The sequence below is a fragment of the Pristiophorus japonicus genome, chromosome 2 (genome assembly GCF_044704955.1).
Source record: "Pristiophorus japonicus isolate sPriJap1 chromosome 2, sPriJap1.hap1, whole genome shotgun sequence".
NCBI classification, from domain to species: Eukaryota; Metazoa; Chordata; class Chondrichthyes; family Pristiophoridae; genus Pristiophorus; species Pristiophorus japonicus.
The window spans coordinates 142004065-142030144 of NC_091978.1; positions in this window are offsets into that span (position 1 = coordinate 142004065).

The window sequence follows — 26080 nt, forward strand, 5'->3', positions numbered from 1 at the left end:
GTTCACTGGATATATTCAAGAGGGAGTTTGATATGTCCCTTACGACTAAGGGGATCAAGGGGTATGGAGAGAAAGCGGGAAAGGGGTATTGAAGGAATGACCATCCATGATCTTATTGAATGGCAGTGCAGGCTCGAAGGGCCGAATGGCCTATTCCTGCATCTATTTTTCTATGTTTCAAAGGTACCAAAGTAGTGATACACATCATCCCAGACGCCAGACCAGTGCACCACAAAGCCAGAGCTGTGCCGTATGTGATGCGGGAGAAAATTGAAAGTGAGTTGGACCGGTTGCTGAGAGGGGGCATCATCTCGCCCATTGAATTCAGCGACTGGGCGAGCCCCATCGTTCCCGCCCTAAAAGCTGATGGTTTGATCAGGATCAGTGGCGACTACAAGGCCACTATCAACCGGGTGTCCTTACAAGACCAATACCCGCTCCCGAGAGCGGAGGACCTTTTTGCCACGCTGGCAGGTGGCAAGCTGTTCACCAAGTTGGACCTCACTTCAGCCTACATGACCCAAGAACTGGCTGACGAATCTAAACTACTGACCATCATCACCACGCACGAGGGACTGTTTGTTTACAACAGGCGTCCGTTTGGCATTCGATCAGTGGCCGCGATTTTTCAAAGAAACATGGAAAGCCTGTTCAAATCCATTCCTGGAACAATCGTATTTCAGGATGACATCCTCATCATGGGTCGAGACACCGAGGAACATCTCCACAACCTGGAGGAGGTGCTACGCCGATTGGACCGGGTCGGCCTGCGACTCAAGAAGTCTAAATGTGTGTTTTTGGCTCCTGAGGTTGAGTTCCTGGGCAGAAGGGTTGCTGCAGATGGGATTTGGCCTACCGAATGTAAAACGGAGGCGATTCGACGAGCACCCAGGCCCGGCAACACATCGGAGTTGCATTCATTTCTGGGACTCTTGAACTATTTCGGGAACTTTCTGCCAAACTTAAGCACATTGTTGGAGCCGCTACACGTGCTCCTGCATAAGGGTTGTGATTGGTTTTGGGGGGACTGTCAGGAACGGGCTTTTGATCGGGCGCGGAACCTACTTTGTTCAAATAAGTTGTTGACCGTGTACGACTCCCCGTAAGAAATTGGTTCTGACATGTGATGCATCGTCCTATGGAGTTAAGTGCATGTTGCAGCAGGGTAAAGCTGAGGGGCAACTGCAACCTGTGGCTTGTGCCTCCAGGTCACTCTCTCAAGCCGAACGGGGATATGGGATGGTTGAGAAGGAAGCACTCGCATATGTCTATGGGGTGAAAAAGATGCATCAGTACCTTTTTGGCAGGAGGTTCGAATTAGAAATGACCACAAGCCGTTAACATCGCTGTTGTCAGATAGCAAGGCTGTCAATGCCAATGCGTCAGCTCGCATACAGCGATGGGCTCTCACGCTGGCTGCGTATGACTACTCCATCCGGCACCGGCCCGGCACTGAAAATTGCGCTGACGCACTCAGCAGGCTTCCACTGGCCACCACTGAGCAAAGCGCTGAGATGGTCATGGCTGTCGATGCCTTTGACAGCACAGGCTCCCCCATCACAGCCCGCCAGATCAAAATCTGGACCAACAGAGATCCCCTCCTGTTCTTGATTAAGAAATGTGTCCTGACTGGGGATTGGGCGCCCATACACAGAGCATGCCTTGAGGAGGTCAGACTGCTTCACAGACGGATGGATGAGCTCTCCATCCAAGCTGACTGCCTACTATGGGGCAGCCGGGTAGTCATGCCCCAGAGGGGCAGGGAAGCATTCATCAGGGAACTCCACAGCGAGCACCCAGGCATTGTGCTGATGAAGGCCATTGCCCGGTCACATGTGTGGTGGCCAGGAATTGATTCAGACCTGGAACACTGTGTTTGCAGGTGCACGACGTGTGCCCAGCTAGGTAATGCCCCCAGGGAGGCCCCGCTCAGCCCGTGGCCCTGGCCCACCAGGCCATGGTCACGCATTCGCGTAGACTACGCGGACACGTTCATGGGAAAAATGTTTCTCATTGTGCTTGATGCATCCTCGAAATGAATCGAGTGCATCATTTTGAATTCGTGCACGACATCCACCACTGTGGAGAGTCTGCACGTGGTCTTTGCGATCCACAGCTCATTGTTAGCAATAATAGCCCATGTTTCACAAGCTACGAATTCTGGGAGTTCATGTTGGGTAATGGCATTAACCATGTTAGGACAGCACCGTTCAAGCCGGCCTCCAATGGCCAGGCGGAACGTGCGGTCCAAATCATAAAACAAGGCTTGCTGCGGATTCAAGGACCCTCCCTTCAATGCCGCCTATCGCGCCTCCTGCTGGCCTATAGGTCCCGACCGCACTCGCTCACGGGGTCCCGCCCGCGGAGCTACTCATGAAACGGACACTCAAAACACGGCTGATCCTCATTCATCCAGTCCTGTCCGACATTATTGAGGGCAAGCGCCAGTCCCAAAACGAGTACCATGACCGAAATCCAAGGGGGAGATTATAGAAATGGATGATCCTGTATTTGTTCTCAATCACGCTTTGGGGCCCAAATGGCTTGAGGGTAATGTAATAGACAAAGAGGGGAATAGGATCATAGTGGTTAAACTGAACAATGGGCAGATATGCCACAAGCATCTGGACCAAGTAAAAAAAAGGTTCAGCATGGACACTGAGGAACCTGAGGAAGATCATGAGATGGTATTCACACCACCGCCAGTGAACGAGCAACAAGAACATTCAGCAACATGCACAGTCCCTGCGGTCAGCCCGGACAGGCCAGAATCACCACAGGTGACAGACACGCATACCAAGGCTCAACAACCAGAGCCCAACTGCGGCGCTCCACGAGAGAGCGCAGACCACCCGAGAGACTTAACCTATGATCCCAATAAGATGTTGAGGGGGAGGTGATGTCATGTATGTAACCTTTATGTAACAACACTGCAATGCTGTATATATGTAAGAAATGCACACCTTGACCACAGGTGGTGAACTTGTGGGAGACACTTCTCACCTGGTCATCCAGGTATATAAAGGGAGGTCCCATGCAGGGTCATCACCTTGGTCCTGTGAATTAAGCTTCAGTTCATGGAGTGACCTTGTCCATAGAATGTGCCTTGTGTGGATTTGTGATATTGCGTAAGGACTTTATACTCACAACCAAAGTCTGTCTCCTCACATCCCTTTTGCCACAGTCCCTTCGTGGTCGCCATTTTGTAGGGGGTGGTGTTTTGGTCAGGTTTCTCTGACTCCTTGGCGTTTTCGAGGCGCCCCACACCCTGGATTCTAGACTGTGGACTGATTTGGGGGTTATGAGAAACTGAAACAAAATCAATTGGGTAGTATACAAAACTGGTTTTATTGTGTTCAAACAGAGTAAAAAGGCACGTTTAATAATCACAGTAATCAGGTACAAATAGGGAGAAATGGCAACTCAAATGCTCTATATTTGGGAAGAACACATAACACATACAACAGATTAAAAGAACACAGTCCTCCCACCTCCCAAAATACTTATGCACTAAACCTGGAGGGGAAAACACAGAAGAACATCAACAGGTAGGAACAGTAAGAAAAACCCAACCTCCCAGACCCACTATCTAGCTAGGTTAGAACTCTGGGGTTTCAGGGACCATGCTCACCAATTCCCTTTTGACAGTTCCAACTCCGGGGTTCGCCTTAGTTGTCCTGGTCCTGTTCTCAACTCTGGGGTTCGCCTTAGTTGTTCGGGTCTATAGTTTGTATTTACTTTTCCTTGGTCAGGGTAGTCTTAAAAGTTCCGTTAGGTAATGTTTTATCCCTTAGTAGCGTAGGACCAGCTTGTAGAGTGGAAAAACCTTTGGTTCTTCTTCTGTTTTGTTGGGTTGGTTCCAGTTGACTGTTTAATTGGTCGCAATGGTCCGAAACTTTCCGATAGTCGTTTTGAAAGCCTGTTTGCTGTCGTGGTGCTGTCCTTTTGGGTTTTAGAGATTCCTTTCACCGATGTTTCGGGGTCCCACTTTTCGAGGCTGGCGTTAACCTTATGCAATGAGACTGCTACCTCAATAGTGTCTCTAGAAGCATACCTAACTGCCAGAACAGGTCTTCAATTATACTAAAACAGGCTTCCTTATCTTCGCGCCAAATCAGTTCTTGGGCTTTGTTTAAACTGTTCTGTCCATTTGATTTTCAAATGTCTCCTTTGTCAGTGTCTTTGGTGGGCTCATCAGCAGTAACTCGATTCGGGTGTCATAATGTGCTATCACTGGTTTTGCATTGTTTTAGGATTGTCCAGTTTCCTGGCCATCTAGTTGGGCCCATGATTTTCATAGTGGTTGATTGGGTAATTGGCTTCTTGCATATTTTGGATGAGTTCTGTAGTTTAGATAATGGCTGGTCATTTAATTATCTCTTAGGGGGTGAATTGGTGCTGCATAGTTCCCCCAGACAGTCTGGGATCCTTAATACATGATTTGTTTCACAGAGGTTAGCCCCACCTCCTGTATTCGGTAACTCTTTCTCGCAGCCAAAATGTTGTAGAATCTTAAAATTGATATGCTCCTTCCCATAGATGTTTAGGGGATCTCAGGCTTCTGTAATTTAGCTCCATTTTGAATTCTCTTTTCAAAAAGTCCAAACACTGGGGGGGGGTGGTTTCCATGAGGTTGGCCCCCTTTTGCCTTTTTCCTTTTAAAACTTAGATCTCCACTTGAAAAATCCAAAGCTCATTTTAACAGTCCAAGAGGAATTTTTTTTTAACTTTCAGGGAGAGGGACTCATAGGAATTTTTTGGAACCCTTCAAACATGATACAGGAGGCACCACTGAAACGCTCATACTGGATTCGTACTGGCTTTTCCCACACTCTCTTACCTATAAAACATAATTATTACAGTTATAATTCAGTCTTAGAATTAATAGCAAGTTGACTAAGTATATACACTTCCAGCAAAAATGATGCAAAGGAAACAGACATTGTGAAGAAAGCTGAAGTTTAACATCTAATCAACAAGTCATAGGGCTAGATTTTACACTTTAGTGCAGATCGACAAAAATGGGTGTTATTTCCGGCCTGGGTGGTAAAAATGGGTTTTCAGATCGCCGGCTTGTCGCCCATTCTCCAAGCCTCAATTTTTAAATTGGGCGTTACCGCGAGCGATATGAAATGGGTGGTAGTGTTAAATCTCTCGAACCTTCTGCCATAAAGTTTCACCGTCCTTAGCAACGGCATGGCAAAGCTTGATTCCCGCGATTCAGGAGGTCAAGGGTCATCATGACATGTGCAGAAGAAGAGACAGCTAGAGAGGGAGCTGAGAGGGAGTAAAGGCGTGTTGGTTGTGGTGTGGCTGCTTTGGGAGGTAGGAGGGAGAGTTTCAAGCTTTAAGCAAATTGGGAAAAAAAATTAGCTGTTACCAGCCAGATATTTGCCCGAAATTGTTGCCTATAATGGAGGAAGAGGAGGAGGCGACACAGCACGCTGTGGAAACTGACGCTGGCCAGAGCAGTGAGCTGGAAGAGGAGCAATTTGGAGGGTGCCAAAGAGCGAGGAGGTTCTCGGATGAGGCAAATGTCTCCCTCCTGCAGGAAGTCAAGTTACGCTGGGGTGATTTGACCCAGGGAGGGCGTGGGAAGCCCACCCCAAAGGCCTACCAGAAGATATGGGACGAGATAGCAGAGGTGGTCTCATCGGCGACCAACAAGGTGCATGAGGGCAACTAATGCTGCAAACGATGGCCTTGTTGGATCTGTAAGAGTAAGTATTCCATTTATTTACATATACTTATGTATTTATATAATTTGATTTGTAACAGTCATGAGTGACTATCAGTAGATGTGAGGTCTTTCACTTTTACGGGAATGTTTTACTCAAAGCCTGTGGTCACGGTGTACGTCTTTAGGTAAAGAATGATAATTATCATAATAATTGATACGGCCTTACTATACAGTATAAATGCACACGAGGCCCATGCTTGAGAGAAGGTCAGTCTGTGACCTGTCCTTTATTCCTTTGCACTCAAGTGCAGGAAGTGGGTGGAGCTTCCCCTTTTATATCTGAAGGTCTAGGTTAGGAGTGTCTCCCACAAGTTCACCACCTAGTGGTCATTGTTCTCACAGTGTACAACTTAGGTCAGATTATACATGGGTTACATTGCTGGTTGAATACATGATAATAATCATGAGTACATCTGTTGGTTATGTGTTGTGTCAGTCTCTGTGATAGTCCCTAGCAATGATATCATGCAATGATCTCATGCCACGTCATTCTTTACCTTTTACAGAAGAAGCTATCGATGATGAGGTCCGTGCAGAGGCGAACGGGTGGGGGGCCATCAGTCCCCAGTGACATCACTGAGATGGAAGAGCTCACACTCGTGGGGAAACAGCCCCCGGACGGCCACACTAGCATCTGCAGACCCTGAAGTGATGCAACGTGATTAAAGTTTACACCATTGTGTGATGTGAACTCAATAGATGCCACACCCACTCATATCCGACCAATCATATATGAGAGATGATTTCTAAAATTGTCCTATAAATAATGCTGGCCTAATGAAAATCATTGCAATGCAGAATGTGTTGAAGGTCATGAAATGTGATGTCTGTGATGATTTTGATAGCGGTGGTGCTTTTGTTGTACATATGCTGTGTGTAGCGCTGGAATCACCTTGTGACCCTAGCGCCCGCTTCTCCTCTAATAACCTCATTTGTGTGTTGCAGCTCAGCCAGCAGCGCTGCTCTAGGCAAGACCACAGAGGCCAGAAGGTGGAGGTACGGGGCCCGACTCTCCGGACGATCCTACATGTGGTGCTGAGGAGCTCCGATTCTCGCCCATCAATCTGCTGGGTCTGTTCTCTACGGATGAGAGCACGGACTTCGAGGAACCTGCTTCACCACGCTCCAGAAGCCATTACACCCCAAGGCCATTCCCACCTCCACTCCGGAGGTACCGGGCCCAAGCACCTCGCCACAGGGCACAGGACTGCGCCGATCCCGCGTAGGTTTCGTGGACGCGGCAGGTCTGGTCCACGAGCGTCACATGAGAGCGGAGAGATGATACAGTTGTCCAGGAGGACTGTAAACATTGGTGACCTGATCCTCAATGCATTGAGGGGCATATCTTGACAGCTGGCCGCCATGACAGAGTACGTTCCACGGATAGCGGAGCCCTGGAGTCGATAACCAGGAACACTGCTGGCACAGGCCTCCCAGTGATCCCGGAGCGCAGCACTCCACCCCTAGATTCCACACCACCACAGCTAATGACACATGAGAGGCAGGAATAAGATCCTGCTTCTGGATCTGAGAAAGTTCCAATCTCAGCAACCCCTGCTCCCATACCCGTGCAACCAACGCATCTGCCTTCATCCCACCCAAGCTCCTCAGCCAGGCGACGTGGAACGAGGAGGTGAACAGATAGAGGTGGGGAGAAGAAGGGGAGGGGGGAAGGAAAGTGAGGTGCATGTGTGCAGGTGGTGACTGTGTTATATCTCCATCTGGGTGTATGCAATTTGTTGTAATGTATGGGGGCTGGGGACCACCCTCCTGCTTTGCCTTTGTATTCTGTGTTGCTGGATATGTTGACCATTTGATTGATGTCAATGGTTGAAAAGGTGGGGTAGGGATGGGGTGTTTTTGCCCGTGATACTTATGATTTCAGACCAATGGTCGTATAAAATGTTTTTTATTCAACTTAACCTTGTTGTGCATTGTCTCAGATAGCTGGACTGTTACACACTGGTGATTCCTTAACATGAAAGGGTTAAATAAATCTTAATTTAAATCAACTTAAACTTTAAATGGCACCAAGGTGATGCCCACCATTGATGTCTGAGCTGCAGACACACAGCAGTGTGTCAGCATTGTCAATCACAGCAATGTTCTTTCAGGCAAATCTTTCAGTTATCAGCTCCTGATGTAAGAGTCTTGCAGCTATGTAGCCACCACGGACCTTTTCCTGCGGTCTGGAGGCGGACGTGGGCATGGTTGCATAGCCAGCCTGATTGTCTGGCCCTAGCTCAGCATCTAGCCCCTCGTCTTCCTCTTCCTCTCTCTCCTGAGGTGGACCATCAGTCCCTTCTGGCAATTCTTGTCCCCTCCTGATAGCCAAGTTGTGCAGCATGGAGCACACAACCACAAATTGAGCTACTTGCTGAATGCTCCAGGCATCCAAAGTGCTGCTTAAGCACAGTTATTGTTTTCTGGACCACATTGCATGTGTTTCTGTGGCTTTGGTTGTATCACTTCTCGGCCTCAGTGTGGGTGTCACGCGGGGGTTCATCAGCCAGATGGCTAGGCCTTATTGGTTATCACCAAGCATCCAGCATTGTCCTTGTGGCTGACTCTTAAACATGTCAGAGACAGCGCTCTCACGCAGGATGTGAGCCTCATCGAAGCTGCCCGGACATTTGGCATTCACTGCCATTATTATCTGGTTGTGGTTGACAACTAGTTGGACCTTCAGGGAGTGAAATCCTTTTCTGTTACGAAAACGCTCCGGGTCCTGAGAAGGTGCCAGGATGGCGATGTGAGTGCACTGTATTGCTCCCTGCACCCTGGGAAAATTAGCAATGTGGTAAAATGCTCCAGCCCTGTCAGTCTGAGCCTCCGTGGTCATGGGGAAGCTGATAAAGTCCATCCTTCTCTTGTACAGGGCCTCCGTGACCTGTCTAATGCAGCGATGGGTGGCATGGTGAGACATAAGGGAAATTTCGACCGTGGAGGCCCGAAAGGAACTGGATGCATAGAAAGACAGTGCCGCGGTGATCTTGACCTCGACCGACAGTGATGTCCTGATGGCAGGCTGCATATGTGGCCTGATGAGCTCGCATATTTCAGTGATCACCACCTTGTGGAAGTGCAGTCTCTGAAAGCAGGTGTGCTCGGACACGTCGAGGTAAGACCTCTTCTCCCTGTAAGTGTGGGTGTGTATGGTCTGGACCTCCTCCTCATTCTGGCATGTCTTTGATGTGCATTAGACATTGAGCCATTTGTACTCTGCAGTATTAATCGATACTGGCTGAAAAATGGCTGGTCCCATTCCAATGAATGTATAATAGCGATTGATCTGAAGCAATAATTTCCTCACTAAAATAAACTCCAATCATCCAGAATATGAAAAGATGTCTGTTGAGATGGTCACTTCACCTGAGAAGAACTCCAGAGTTAATCTGAACTCCACCAAATTTGAAGCAGCCTTTTGAATGAAGCGACCTGCGATTTTAAAAATGGCGCCAACACTGCTGTGATTCGTTCGGAACAGTCCCACTTTTTCAGAGAGGTGTTTTGGGCGAGCAATATTGTGGGTGAGATGTGTGCGAGCTGGTGAAAGTGACTCTGTGGCTATCGTGAGGACACAGCCCTTGCCACTACAGTTTCTGGGACCACCTCAGGAAGAGGAGGAGGAGGAAGAGGAGGAAAAGGAAGAGGAGGAAGAGGGAGGAAGAGGAAGAAGAAGAAAAGGAGAAGGAAGAGGAAGAGAGGAGGCAGGCAGATCCCCATTCCGGATGAACTCATCTGGGGGAGATGGGACCAGTATAAACTGGGCAGGACCGGAACCAATGTCCGAGGAGAAGTGTTTGCTCGTGCTGTTGCGAAGGGTTTAAACTAATATGGCAGGGGGATGGGAATCTATGCAGGGAGACAGAGGGAAGTAAAATGGGGGCAGAACCAAAAGGTAGAAAGGAGATAAGGAAAAGTGGAGGGCAGAGAAATCAAAGGCAAAAATCAAAAAGGGCCACATGACTACATAATTCGAAAAGGACAAAGAGTGTTAAAAAAACAAGCCTGAAGTCTCTGTGTCTCAATGCGAGGAGCATTCGTAAAAAGGTGGATGAATTAACTGTGCAGATAGCTGTTAACGGATATGATGCAATTGGGATTACGGAGACATGGTCCAGGATGACCAAGGCTGGGAACCCAACATCCAGGGTATTCAAAATGGATAACCTCACATTTATCCACATTATACTGCATCTGCCATGCATTTGCCCACTCACCTAACCTGTTCAAGTCACCCTGCAGCCTCTTAGCATCCCCGTCACAGTTCACATCGCCACCCAGTTTTGTGTCATCTGCAAACTTGGGGATATTACACTCAATTCCTTCATCCAAATCGTTAATGTATATTGTAAAGAGCTGGGGTCCCAGCACTGAGCCCTGCGGCACTCCACTAATCACTGCCTGCCATTCTGAAAAGGACCCGTTTACCCCGACTCTCTACTTCCTGTCTGCCAACCAGTTCTCTATCCACGTCAGTACATTACCCCCAATACCATGCGCTTTGACTTTGCACACCAATCTCTTGTGCAGGACCTTGTCAAAAGCTTTTTGAAAGTCCAAATACACCACATCCACTGGTTCTCCCTTGTCCACTCTGCCAGTTACATCCTCAAAAAATTCCAGAAGATTCGTCAAGCATGATTTCCCTTTCATAAATCCATGCTGACTTGGTCCGATCCTGTCACTGCTTTCCAAATGCACTGTTATTTCATGCTTAATGATTGATTCCAACATTTTTCCCACTACTGATGTGAGGCTAACAGGTCTATAATTACCCGTTTTCTCTCTCCCTCCTTTTTAAAAAAGTGGTGTTACATTAGCTACCCTCCAGTCCATAGGAACTGATCCAGAGTCGATAGACTGTAGGAAAATGATCACCAATGCATCCATTATTCCTTAAGTACTCTGGGATGCAGACTATCAGGCCCTGGGGAATTATCAGCCTTCAATCCTATCAATTTCCCGAACACAATTTCCCGCCTAATAAGGATATCCCTCAGTTCCTCCTTCTCACGAGACCCACTGTCCCCGAGTACATTCGGAAGGTTATTCGTTTCTTCCTTCGTGAAGACAGAACCGAAGTATTTGTTCAATTGGTCTGCCATTTCTTTGTTCCCCATTATAAATTCACCTGAATCCGACTGCAAGGGACCTATATTTGTCTTCACTAATCTTTTTCTCTTCACATATTTATTGAAGTTTTTGCAGTCAGTTTTTATGTTCCCTGCAAGCTTCCTCTTGTACTCTCTTAATTAAACCCTTAATCCTCCTCTGTTGAATTCTAAATTTCTCCAAATCCTCAGGTTTGTTACTTTTTCTAGCCAATTTATATGCCTCTTCCTTGGTTTTAACACTATCCTTAGTTTCTCTTGTTAGCCACGGTTGAGCCACCTTCCCCGTTTTATTTTTACTCCAGACAGGGATGTACAATTGCTGAAGTTCATCCATATGATCTTTAAATGTTTGCCATTGTTTATCCACCGTCAACCCTTTAAGTATCCTTTGCCAGTCTATTCTAGCCAATTCACGCCTCATACCATAGAAGTTACCTTTCCTTAAGTTCAGGACCCTAGTTTCCGAATTAACTGTGTCACTCTCCATCTTAATAAAGAATTCTACCATATTATGGTCACTCTTCCCCAAGGGGCCTCGCACAACAAGATTGCTAATTAGTCCCTTCTCATTACACATCACCCAGTCTCAGATGGCCAGCTCTCTAGTTGGTTCCTCGACGTATTGGTCGAGAAAACCATCCCTAATACACTCCAGGAAATCCTCCTCCACAACATTACTACCAGTTTGGTTAGTCAAATCAAAATATAGATTAAAGTCACCCATGATAACTGCTGTACCTTTATTGCACACATCCCTAATTTCTTGTTTGATGCTGTCCCCAACCTCACTACTACTGTTTGGTGGTCTGTACACAACTCCCACTAGCGTTTTCTGCTCTTTAGTATTCCGCAGCTCCACTCATACAGATTCCACATCATCCAGGCTAATGTCCCTCCTTACTATTGCATTAACCAGCAATGCCACCCCGCCTCCTTTTCCTCTCTGCCGATCCTTCCTAAATGTTGAATACCCCTGGATGTTGAGTTCCCAGCTGTCATGTGTGTAACCACAATGTAACACTACTGTATTACTGTATACACTCAACGTAGATGCACACCTTGGCCACAAGGGGTGAACTTGTGGGAGATACTCCTTACCTGATCACACAGGTATAAAAAGGGAGGTCCCATGCAGGGTCATCGTCTTTGGAGTCCTGTGAATAAAGAGTTAAGATCACAGAGCGACCTTGTCCCCAGAATGTGCCTCGTGTGGTTTCATACTGTAGAATAAAGACTTTACACCAGCCTTGGTCACCCTGGAGCCATGTCTCTGTGATGCCAATTACATCATATCCGAGGATGCTATTAGGCTGCAGAGTGACTTGGATAGGTTAGGTGAGTGGGCAAATGCATGGCAGATGAAGTATAATGTGGATAAATGTGAGGTTATCCACTTTGGTGGTAAAAACAGAGAGACAGACTATTATCTGAATGGTGACAGATTAGGAAAAGGGAAGGTGCAACGAGACCTGGGTGTCATGGTACATCAGTCATTGAAGGTTAGCATGCAGGTACAGCAGGCGGTTAAGAAAGCAAATGGCATGTTGGCCTTCATAGCGAGGGGATTTGAATACAGGGGCAGGGAGGTGTTGCTACAGTTGTACAGGGCCTTGGTGAGGCCACACCTGGAGTATTGTGTACAGTTTTGGTCTCCTAACTTGAGGAAGGACATTCTTGCTATTGAGGGAGTGCAGCGAAGATTCACCAGACTGATTCCCGGGATGGCGGGACTGACCTATCAAGAAAGACTGGATCAACTGGGCTTGTATTCACTGGAGTTCAGAAGAATGAGAGGGGACCTCATAGAAACATTTAAAATTCTGACGGGTTTAGACAGGTTAGATGCAGGAAGAATGTTCCCAATGTTGGGGAAGTCCAGAACCAGGGGTCACAGTCTGAGGATAAGGGGTAAGCCATTTAGGACCGAGATGAGGAGAAACTTCTTCACCCAGAGAGTGGTGAACCTGTGGAATTCTCTACCACCGAAAGTAGTTGAGGCCAATTCACTAAATATATTCAAAAGGGAGTTAGATGAAGTCCTTACTACTCGGGGGATCAAGGGTTATGGCGAGAAAGCAGGAAGGGGGTACTGAAGTTTCATGTTCAGCCATGAACTCATTGAATGGCGGTGCAGGCTAGAAGGGCTGAATGGCCTGCTCCTGCACCTATTTTCTATGTTTCTATGTTTCTATGTTAACTGCTGTCTGCGCAGTTAATTCGTCCACCTTATTCCAAATACTCCTCACATTGAGGCACAGAGCCTTCAGGCTTGTCTTTTTAACACACTTTGTCCCTTTAGAATTTTGCTGTAATGTGGCCCTTTTTGTTTTTTCCCTTGGGTTTCTCTGCTCTCCATTTTTACTGTTCTCCTTTCTATCTTTTGCTTCTGCCTCCATTTTATTTCCCTCTGTCTCCCTGCATAGGTTCCCATTCCCCTGCCATGTGAGTTTAACTCCTTCCCAACAGCACTTGCAAACATTCCCCCTAGGACATTGGTTCCGGTCCTGCCCAGGTGCAGACCGTCCGGTTTGTACTGGTCCCACCTCCCCCAGAACCGGTTCCAATGTCCCAGGAATTTGAATCCCTCCCTTTTGCACCACTCCTCAAGCCACGTATTCATCTGAGCTATCCTGCGATTCCTATTCTGACTAGCACATGGCACTGGTAGCAATCCTAAGATTATTACTTTTGAGGTCCTACTTTTTAATTTAGCTCCTAGCTCCCTAAATTCGTCTCGTAGGACCTCATCCCGTTTTTTACCTATATCGTTGGTACCAATATGCACCACGACAACTGGCTGTTCACCCTCCCTTTTCAGAATGTCCTGCACCCGCTCCGAGACATCCTTGACCCTTGCACCAGGGAGGCAACATACCATCCTGGAGTCTCGGTTGCGGCCGCAGAAATGCCTATCTATTCCCCTTACAATCGAATCCCCGATCACTATAGCTCTCCCACTATTTTTCCTGCCCTCCTGTGCAGCAGAGCCACCTACGGTGCCATGAACTTGGCTGCTGCTGCCCTCCCCTGATGAGTCATCCCCCTCAACAGTACCCAAAGTGCTGTATCTATTTTGCAGGGGGATGACTGCAGGGGACCCCTGCACTACCTTCCTTCCACTGCTCTTCTTGTTGGTCTTCCATTCCCTATCTGGCTGTGTACCCTTTACCTGTGGTGAGATCAACTCGCTAAACGTGCTATTCACATCATTCTCAGCATCGTGCATGCTCCAGAGTGAATCCACCTGCAGCTCCAGTGTCGCAATGCGGTCCGTTAGGAGCTGGAGGTGGATACACTTCCCGCACACGTAATCGTCAGGGACACCGGAGGCGTCCCTGATTTCCCACATAGTACAGGAGCAGCATTACACATGTCGGAGCTCTCCTATCATGTCTTAACCCTTAGATTAACTTAAATTGGCAACAACAATGCTAAAGGTTACTTAATGATATCGAAAAGAATAAGAAAAACTACTCACCAATCACCAGCCAATCACTTACTCCCTTGTTTGTGACATTACCTTTCGATTTCTTTCTTCTTTTTTTTGCCTCCCTGCTGCAGCTGCACCGGCTGGCCTCTCCGACTCCCTGCTGGTGGGTCTTTTGTCGGCCGCTCGCCTGGCGCTCCGCCTCCGACTCCCCGCTGGTTAAAGAGGAGATTAACGCAATAGTAAGGAAGGACATTAGCTTGGATCATGTGGAATCTGTATGGGTAGAGCTGCAGAACACCAAAGGGCAGAAAACGCTAGTGGGAGTTGTGCACAGACCACCAAACAGTAGTAGTGAGGTTGGGGATGGCATCAAACAGGAAACTAGGGATGTGTGCAATAAAGGTGCAGCAGTTATCATGGATTACTTTAATCTGTATATAGATTGGGCTAACCAAACTGGTAGCAATATGGTGGAGGAGGATTTCCTGGAGTGCATAAGGCATGGTTTCCTAGACCAATATGTCGAGCTGGCCATCCTAGACTGGGTGTTGTGTAACGAGAACGGATGAATTAACAATCTTGTCGTGCGAGGCCCCTTGGGAAAAAGTGACCATAATATGGTAGAATTCTTTCCTAAGATGGAGAGTGACACAGTTAATTCAGAGACTAGGGTCCGAAACTTAAAGAAAGGTAACTTCGATGGTATGAGAAGTGAATTGGCTAGGATAGACTGGCGAATGTTACTTAAAGGGTTGACGGTGGATAGGCAATGGCAGACGTTTAAAGATCACATGGATGAACTTCAACAATTGTACATCCCTGTCTGGTGTAAAAATAAAACAGGGAAGGTGACTCAACCGTGGCTTACAAGGGAAATTAGGGATAGTGTTAAATCCAAGGAAGAGGCATATAAATTGGCCAGAAAAAGCAGCAAACCTGAGGACTGGGAGAAATTTAGAATTTAGTAGAGGAGGACAAAGGGTTTAATTAAGAGGGGGAAAATAGAGAATGAGAGTAAGCTTACAGGGAACATAAAAACTGACTGCAAAAGCTTCTATAGATATGTGAAGAGAAAATGATTACTGAAGACAAATGTAGGTCCCTTGCAATCAGAATCAGGTGAATTTATAATGGGGAACAAATAAATGGCACACCAATTGAACAAGTACTTTGGTTCTGTCTTCACTAAGGAAGACACCTTCTGGCAATACTAGGGGACCGAAGGTCTAGCGAGAAGGAGGAACTGAAGGAAATCCTTCTTACTCAGGAAATTGTGTTATGGAAATTGATGGAACTGAAGGCCGATAAATCCCCAGGGCCTGATAGTTTGCATCCCAGAGTACTTAAGGAAGTGGCCCTAGAAATAGTGGCTGCATTGGTGGTCATTTTCCAACATTCTATAGACTCTGGATCAGTTCCAATGGATTGGAGGGTGCTAATGTAACCCCACTTTTTAAAAAAGAAAGGAGAGAGAAAACAAGGAATTATAGACCGGTTAGCCTGACAGCGGTAATGGGGAAAATGTTGGAATCAATTATTAAAGATGGAATAGCAGCGCATTTGGAAAGCAGTGACAGGATCAGTCCAAGTCAGCATGGATTCATGAAAGCGAAATCATGCTTGACAAATCTTCTCGAGTTTTTTGAGGATGTAACTAGTAGAGTGGACAAGGGAGAACCAGTGGATGTGGTGTATTTGGACTTTCAAAAGGCTTTTGACAAGGTCCCACACAAGAGATTAGTGTGCAAAATTAAAGCACATGCTATTGTGGGTAATGTATTAACATGGATAGAGAACTGGTTGGCAGACAGGAAGCAAAGATTAGGAATAAACGGGTCCTTTTCAGAATGGCAGACGGTGACTAGTGGGGTACCGCAAGGTTCAGTGCTGGAATCCCAGCTATTTCCAATATACATTCATGATTTAGACGAAGGAATTGAATGTAATATCTCCAAGTTTGCAGATGACACCAAGCTGGATGGCAGTGTGAGCTGTGAGGAGGATGCTAAGAGGCTGCAGAGGTTAGGTGAGTGGGCAAGTGCATGGCAGATGCAGTATAATGTAGATAAATGTGACGTTATCCACTTTGGTGGCAAATCTGGAAGAGAGAATATTATCTGAATGTTGACAGATCAGGAAAAGGGGAGGTGCAACGAGACCTGGGTGTCATAGTACATCAGTCATTGAAAGTTGGTATGCAGGTACAGCAGGCGGTGAAGAAAGCAAATGGCATGTTGGCCTTCATAGCGAGAGGATTTGAGTATAGGAGCAGGAAGGTCTTACTGCAATTGTACAGGGCCTTGGTAAGGCCACAGCTTGGATATTGTGTACAGTTTTGGTCTCCTTTTCTGAGGAAGGGCATTCTTGCTATTGAGGGAGTGCAGCGAAGGTTCACCAGACTGATTCCCAGGATGGCAGGACTGACATATGAAGAAAGACTGGATCGACTAGGCTTATATTCACTGGAATTTAGAAGAATGAGAGGGGATCTCATAGAAACATATAAAATTCTGACGGGATTGGGCAGGTTAGATGGAGGAAGAATGGTCCCGATGTTGGGGTGTCCAGAATCAGGGGTCACAATATAAGGGTAAGGGGTAAGCCATTTAGGACTGAGCTGAAGAGAAACTTCTTCATTCAGAGAATTGTTAACCTCTGGAATTCTCTACCACAGAAAGTTGTTGAGACCAGTTCATTAGATATATTCAAAAGGGAGTTAGATGTGGCCCTTACGGCTAAAGGGATCAAGGGGTATGGAGAGAAAGCTGGAATGGGGTACTGAAGTTGCAAAAATGATCAGCCAGGATCATATTGAAAGGTGGTCAGGCTCGTAGGGCCGAATGGCCTACTCTTGCACCTATTTTCTATGTTTCTATGTTTCTATGACTCCAGTTCCAATGAATGAAACCCCAGATCTCTATTGCTTACCACTTGCCACCTTACCATTCGTCTGTTGCGGAACTTTACAGCGCCCTCCTGGGCACAAAGCTGAAATGAGAGCCACCACGAAACAAACATTCTGAACATAATTTATAAAGTTATCAATTCCAATACTGCACAACAACATCAATTAATCACTCTTTCCCTTTCCCTTCGTGTCTGTCTTTCATGCTCCTTATTCTACAGTAATGCTCCTACACAGTGCTACTCGAGTGGCTGCAGCATGGCTGGTGGAAGACTGCTGATTTTCAGTGGGGGAGACTGCAGATGGCCTTGCAGGATGACCTCGAACAGCTCTGGGCCCAGAAGGCCTGGCTGTAGACTGTACCACCTTGACATGGGTAGCACAACTCTGGACTGGCTAGATGGTAGGTAGCAGCAAGGGCATCATCATCATAGGTAGTCCCTCAGAATCAAGGAATGCTTCCACTCTAAAATTGAGTCCTTAGGTGGCTGAACAATCCATTATGAGAACCACAGTCTCTGTCACAGGTGGGACAGATAGTCGTTGAGGGAAGGGGTGGGTGGGACAGGTTTGCCGCACGCTCTTTCCGCTGCCTGCGCTTGATTTCTGCATGCTCTCGCCGATGAGACTCGAAGTGTTCAGCGCCCTCCTGGATGCACTTCCTCCACTTAGGGCAGTCTTTGGCCAGGGACTCCCAGGTGTCAGTGGGGATGTTGCACTTTATCAGGGAAGCTTTGAGGGTGCAAGCACATTGGCAGTGTGGTAGTGGTGGGAATAGGAATGCTGCCATCCTGAGAGAGGGCAGCAGGTTCTTGCTCCATGAAACCACTACCACTCCTCTGGGGTGGCACCTCAGCATTCCTAGCCATCTGTTGGAGCACAGATTGCTGAGCTGCTGTGAGGCCCTGCAAGCCCCTTTCCACACTCATAAACTGAGAGATGATGGCTGCAGTCTGATCTTGAGTGGCAGCAAGCTGAGACAGCAGGAGAGCAGTCTGATCTTCCACTGCAGCACTGAGACGTTGGGTCACTTCCGCCTATATAGCATTGTTAGCTGTGAGATTACTTATCACACCTAGCATCATGTCTGGGTCCACAAGTTCTCTAATGGAGTTGTCCATCATTTCCATCCTGGAAGTCCTGGGCTCCAAGCTCCGCGTAAAACCTCATACAATATTGGAGCCAGACTCCTCCATGCTCCTTGACACTGTCTAGAGGCTCTCTGGTAGACTTGCTATTGCACCAAGCTTTTCTGTGTGCATGCCCATCACCTTTCTTCTGAAAGCTGCCCCATCAAAGTCATCATCTGAGTCCTGTTCAGCAGAACTCATGCACAAACTCGCTGACCATTTCTCCCGGCCTGGCTGCAGCACACTTGTACCTGGTGACTTACCACTTGTAGTTCCCACCTCTAAAGTCCATGCAGTACCATTTTCTGAACTGGTGCCTGTGAGTGTCAGATTCAGTGATGGTGCCTTTTCTTCTCCTTCACTCTCTTCCTCCATAACTTCGGGGACAGGCTGGGCTGGTGGGACTTCTTGGGTATCTGAAAGGAGAAAGGCACAAGGGTTGGGTTGGTAGTGAGGGGAATGGAGCAAAGCAAGATGTACATGCTTACACCATCAGTAGCTTGTAAGTGAGATGGGATTGTGGGATGAGGGAAAAGACGGATGTAAGAATAAGGATTCTGTGTGAGCATACCGTCATCATCAGCAATGCTCTCAACTTCACCGCTCGCCACTGACTCAGTGATGACCCCTCCAATTATCTCCAGCACTGTGTCCTCCAGCTCTGTAAGGTTCTGCAGTCGGGCTTCCCCTCTGCCCATCTGCTGCTCCCGGCAGTTATGAGCTACCTTTGCCTGCAAGACAAAGGGAAGTGCGTGAGGCTAGTAGTGCAATTGATGGAATATAAAGATGCATTCACTCACTTTGACCACTCATGTGAGGTCATTAAACATTTTGTGGCATTGGATCCAAGTTCTGGGGACAGCACTCGTGGTACTGACAGCTTAAGCTATTACCTCTCACATCCTTCTGGCATTCCGCCTGGAAGGCCTCATGCCCGCCCCCCCACCTCCTGTGGATAGTGGGCCGAATGTCATCTGTGAACTCCCAGAACCAAGGCCTCCAGTGCCGCATCTTGTCTTCTCTCTCCCCTGTTGGGCCATGGCTCTGTTCACAATGACAATGAGGTGCTTCTGCAACAAAGCTTCTCCCCTTTAAGTAGACTGCACTTGATATTGGTGCCCTGTTCAGCGCTAAGCCAACCAGCAGTGTGTTTAGCACTGAGATCAGTGCTCCAATCAGTATAATGAGCAGGCAGCACGAATTTTGCACCACCTTGAACGGGTGTGGGCAGTTGAACTTCGTGGTTCCCGTGCCAGCTTTCAGTATCCAATTTTACCCCAAGAGACACATCACAGTTTGCGGGAAAAAAATATGTTGTCATTGAAACTTCGGCTTGTGCAGATGGTTTCATTTGTATGGATATAGGAAAGAAATGTGCAGTGAGGAGGAGTGGGCTAGTTGGCAGGTAAGCAGGGTAAAATGTTGAGGGTGATGATTTATTGCAAGGCATAGGGAGATGCAGGGAGGACAATTATGAGAAAGGTTCATGGATTGATTAGGAGGAAATGTCAATAATCACATGCTACTGAATACCTCTTGTAGCTGCCCACAGGTATTTATGATGCTGCCTTCACTGCTTCCTTGGGCTGCTCAAAAATGTCCTCCACCTACTCTTGCAATGGCAGCTCCATTATAGGTACCTCTTTGAACTGCTAGACTTTGGAGAAAGTAGCAGAATGAATATCCTGGAAATGTTGACTAGATTGTACTGAAGATGCCTCCTGATCTGTCAAGACATTGGAATCACTGCCGGAGCATGCCTATGATGTGCTCAATCTAGTGGAGTATGCACCTCATTATAGCCATGCACTGCCAGTGTCCATTGTCCTGCAAAAGGCTCATGACACAAGCCTTCAGCGAGTATTCCTGGTCTCCAAGGGTGCAACTCCTGAATTGCTAAATATCAGCAAATAATGGAGGCATGGCGGACTGCCGTGAAATGAATGCATCATGACTATTGTTGGCGAAGTGGGGGTTCACCTGCATTACTCTATGCAGATGGTTGCACACAAGCTGAACATTGATTGATTTGCATACACCCAGCAATTCAGGGGTGGGTACATATTCTGCTGGCAGCCAACTCTACTAGAATTTAGCATGTAACTCTGGCCTATCTGATTTATGCCTCAAATTGTGGTTCCCTATGCCAGAATCAAACCACTTTTGCACCAAAAAAAAAACTTTTCGCACATTGTACAAGTGGAAAATGGGTGGAAATTGATAAATACAACCTTAAAGCTAGCCTAAAAAACTCCTGAAACTATACAGTGCAGCACAACTGTATCACATACATTTTTAAATCAGCGAAAAGATTGCCTAAACATTGCTTCAGCATGAAACTGTAAATTGCTGACTGCCCCTTTAAAGACCTCTCGAACTGAAGACTCAGTCCAGCAAGTCAGAATGGCCCATTTATAAAAAGTGTTACAGCAGGAGAATGACATAGAAGACGTTATGGTATCACTTCCGTGTCATTTCTATCTGATATAAAAATGTCTGTGTGCTTTGGTCGTTCGCTCTCTGTGCCTGCAGGTTTGGCCACCTGAAATGCATGTTATGTGCAAAGAGGCGAGACCCAGTAACGGTTCCCTGCCTCTTTTTTCTGTATGTAAATGTTCTGTGAATTGTCCCAGTGTGTCCATAGCCTTTAAAAAAAAAAATCAGAACAATAAACTTTATTTAGAGACTGTTGTATATACCTTCGGCGACTGGCTTTTTGTGAAGGCTGGTTTACCTAAAGTCGCATGGTCACATGAATTTGATCACCCGGATAGTACCGCAGGGACTTCAGAACTATCAATGACCTTTTCTTGAACTGGCTTGTGGTGTAGGTATTTGAAACAAAATCATCATCTGGGTTACTGACTGAAATAAAGCCCTAATATATCTCTCTTCTCTAATACTTTAATTAAACAGAGCCTCAAATCAATTTTGTGTACAGAACAATCCCATCTCTGGCTGCTATCTTATGCAGCTATACTGTGTCATTGTAATCTTTATAGATAAACTTAATCTGTCAAGATGTGAGTTTGGGTAGTCTGTTGAATAAACCAAATAAACAATCATATTTTAAATGTTCCTCAGCTGCTGCCCATGTCCTATACCATGCCAAGTCCTGTTTACCCATCATTCCTGTCCTTGTTGACATACATTGGCTCCCGGTCCCCCAACGTCTCCGATTTAAATTTTGCATCGTTGTGTTTAAATCCCTTCGTGGCCTTGTGCCTTCCTATCTCTGTAATCTTTTCCAGTCTACAACCCCCCCCCGCTCCAAATAACTCTCTGTACCTCTGACTCTGGCCTCTGGTCCCCACCACCCGGCCATCGCCCACCCTCCCCCCATGCCTTTTGCCGCATGGAGCCTGGAGCTTGCCAAATAAGGCCTGAACCAAAATTAGCTCAAGCCTCCCAACACCAGCAATGGGAGGGTGGCATTGCCGCTCCACCAACATCATGCCCATTTTGGGCAGGTGAAGGTTGGCCCCAGGTATTAGAATCATAATCCTTTGTTTTTCTTATCTGTCTCTTTCAGAAGTTGTTCTTTCTTTCTGAGGTAAAATATAAGTACATAAAAATTCATGAGCCAGCTTCTTTTGAAATCATTTGTAAAATCAAACACACAAATATTGTTGCAGCCCTAGAAAATACATATTTCCAGTTTTATTGTGAGAATCATATTGATGAATGTTGAGAGATTCTCCACATTATGCATAACCAGACTCAGAAATTAGAGGCACAGGTGCATTTAGCAACTCTCTTCACCTGACAGAGTGATGGATTTGTGACATCTGAATTGTGATGAATAGGAAATGCACATAGACAATAACAACAATTACTTGCATTTATATAGCACTTTTAATGTAGTGAAATGTCGCAAGGTGCTTCACAGGAATATTATGAGACAAAAAGTGGAGCTGAGTCCACGGCCAGATCAGCCGTGATCTTGTTGGGTGGCGGAGCAGGCTCGAGGGGCAAGATGGCCTACTCCTGTTCCTAATTCTTATGTTCTTATGTTCTTATTAATGTTGGGGAAGTCCAGAACCAGGGGTCACAATCCAAGGATAAGGGGTAAGCCATTTAGGACCGAGATGAGGAGAAACTTCTTCACCCAGAGAGTGGTGAACCTGTGGAATTCTCTACCACAGAAAGTTGTTGAGGCCAATTCACTAAATATATTCAAAAAGGAGTTAGATGTAGTCCTTACTACGAGGGGGATCAAGGGGTATGGCGAGAAAGCAGGAATGGGGTACTGAAGTTGCATGTTCAGCCATGAACTCATTGAATGGCGGTGCAGGCTCGAAGGGCCGAATGGCCTATTCCTGCACCTATTTTCTATGTTTCTATCATTGGCGGCTTTGCCTTTAGCCATCTAGGCCTCATGTTCTGAAATTCCCTCCCTATACCTCTTCACCTTTTCACCTCCCTCTCTATTACGACCCTCCTTAAAATGACCACTTTGACCAAGCTTTTGATTACCCTTCCTAATATCTTTATTTTTCTCGGCGTCCATTTATTTTTGATTACGCTTCTGTGAATGACTTTAGAAGCATACTTTTTACTTTTTTATGATGTTTTCCTATGTTAAAGGTGTTATATAAATCCAAGTTGCTGGTATTGGTTATTAATTATATACAAGGTGCATTTAGGAATAATACAAGTTTTTTTCTTATATTTTTCACTTTCTGTTCCCTCCTTCTGGAATGCAGCTATTTAATACACACAGTTAATAACATTTGATATAATCTGGAGAGGCATTTGGAGATATTGCACTTTTTCAGAAAATGACTTCAAACTCTAGAGCAAACTCATTACAATAATCAAACGACTGAATGAAAAGTAGAAAAAAAGAAACAAAACTAAAGCAAACAAAGCAAAGAGATAACTAAAGGAGATTCTAAAAGAATGCCCAAGAACACTGGAGAAAGGTAAGAAGGCTTTACTGTTTCATGCCAAAAGCATTACCAGAAACTCAACAAAGAATAAAAACCATTTAACAGCTACAGCTGGTTGCCAGTTTTACTGAAGCATGAATGACCTGTCACAAACAGATATTTGCAAACCTTGTGTTAAACAAGCAGTAACGAATTGGGAACAAATTAGTGCTGCTGTGCTGGGTCAAAACAATTATACTGTTTTTAAATGGAAGAAATGCTTGACTTCCTAAGATGAAAAGGAGGTACTACTAACACCAGTGTAAGAACCATTGCACAAAGTAGCTCTTTGATTCACGCTCAGTATGCACTAGCACATTAATAGTTATGTTTCAAGGTAAACAGACACTTAGGGATTTTTCCCATTTAGAATCAGACAAGGAAAGTTTCAATGAAAGAGAAAACTCAAATCAGCTTCAAGCAATGTAAGTTGTTCTACACTGGATAGAAGAATATTGTATTGCATTATCCTGCACAATCTGGGCACCTGAGTAGTGAACAATGTGCTGCTTATCAGCAGAACAAAAGATTCCTTCATTAGTTAAATGCTGGGAAAAACGACAGCTGCAAAATCAGGGCCTATAAAGACAGGTAGCATGCTCGGACCCCAGCAGGAAATGGACTATTCAGTCTGGCTTTAATGTCTACTCTTATTTAATTCAGATAGAGTAAGATTAGCCTACATGGAAAGCTTGTAAATGTTTAATGGTAATACTAGATGACTTTAATGGTAGCCTGTCTAGTTTGGAAAGAATAGAAGATAAATAAAGAACAGTTTTGTACAATACCATGTGAATAGCTTTCTTTAAACTGTCTCAAGTTTTATTTCGAAGTCCAAAGGCCTTTCTCCTACTTTTAGATTCAATACCAAACAATCCTAATATTCAAAATCACCGCTTAGCAGCAATGATTGCAACTGATGTAGCACCAAATGTCAGAACGATTTATTTAAAGATAGATGCCATTAATTTCCTGCTGTATCTTTGGCAGGAGATCATCAGAAACTCTGGAAAATAGGCGTAAGTGGCTGTTTACATCTTTTCTCTGGGGCTCCCCTGATCCTCCGCCAAAGTTACACTGGGAGATTGGGGATTCCAAGTGAAAAAAGACTTCCCAACAGATTGTTTGATTAAATTTCATAGCCTAAAATTAAACATTTGAATTGCTTATCTCACTTTTTAATTTATTATTTATTTATAAGTTGAATAAGAGTGCCATTCTATAAGATTTAAGAATAAATGAAAGAAGAAAACCAGACCATTTGACACATCAAGCACTTTCTATTCATGACCATTCACAATCTGCCCTATTGTTGGCTCTAAACACAAGCCTTCAATCTCCTGAGGCAAGGTTCTGCTAAAATTCTCTCTGGACCCCAAATTTCTAGAATATTCACTCGTTCCCATATATCCATCAGTGAACTCTCGCTGGATGCCTGTTACATCACCATCCCAGCCCCAGTTCCAGAGAATATTTGTGCATATGCAATAGTTCTTCACCTCAGACAATATGTATCATTATAAGTTTAAATCTATTCCCAAACACTCTCTTTTAAGGGAGTTAATTGCTGTTTCTGGGAATTTCCACAGATGTACTATTCTGCAGTGAAAGAACGTTCTTCTAAAATAATTTGTAACTTTTTCAGTTGAGACCAGTTTGCACTCACAATCCAGAATTAATACTTGAGCCCGGGCCAGTGATCTATACAATGTTAGAATATTTTTTGCAACTTATGATCATGCATTTTAGTGCTTGATTAGTTGTGTCTATAACAGCATCACATCCAATTGCTGTTTTTTTTCACCTTTGGTAATAGAGTTCCTTTCATCATGTAAACATGAGCCAGGATTTTCCACTTTAACAGAATTTTGGCACATCTTGGTCAGGCAGGAGTGCCAGGGATTGGGTGGAGAATGTCTATGGCATGACTTGGGAGCCAGCGCAATGTAGCATTATTTTTTCATTCACGGGATTTGGGCATCGCTGGCAAGGCCAAAATTTATTGCCCATCCCGAATTGCCCATGAGAAGGTGGTGGTGAGCCATCTTCTTGAACTGCTGCAGTCCTTGTGGTGAAGGTACTCCCACAGTGCTGTTAGGGAGGGAGTTCCAGAATTTTGACCCAGGAACGGTGATATATTCCCAAGTCAGGATGGTGTGTGACTTGGAGTGGAACTTGGAGGTGGTGGTGTTCCCATGCTCCTGTTACCCTTGTCCTTCTAGGTGGTAGAGGTTATGGGTTTGGGAGGTGCTGTTGAAGATGCCTTGGTGAGTTTTTGCAGTGTATCTTGTAGATGGTACACATTGCAGTTCCAATGGTGAAGGGAGTAAATATTTAAGTTGGTGGATGGGCTGCCAATCAAGCGGGCTGCTTAGTCCTGGATGATGTCAAGCTTCTTGAGTGTTGTTGGAGCTACACACATTCAGGCAAGTGGAGAGTATTCCATCACACTCCTGACTTGTGCTTGTAGATGGCGGATAGCCTTTGGGGAAGCAGGAGCTGAGTTAATTGCTGCAGAATATCCAGCCTGACCTTGTAGCTACGGTATTTATGTGGCTGGTCCATTTAAATTTCTGGTCAATGGTGACCCCCAGGATGTTGATGGTAGGGGATTCGATGATGGTAATGCCATTGAATGTTAAGGGGAGGTGGATAGATTTTCTCTTGTTAGAGATGGTCATTATCAGTCCAAGGTCTTGCTGCATGCAGGCACGGACTGCTTCATTATCTGAGGAGTTTCAGCAAACAAAATTCATCACCCTATGATCAATTGCACAGGCTAAAGTGGCACTTGAATTTATAAATGCGCTTTGGTGCCACAGCA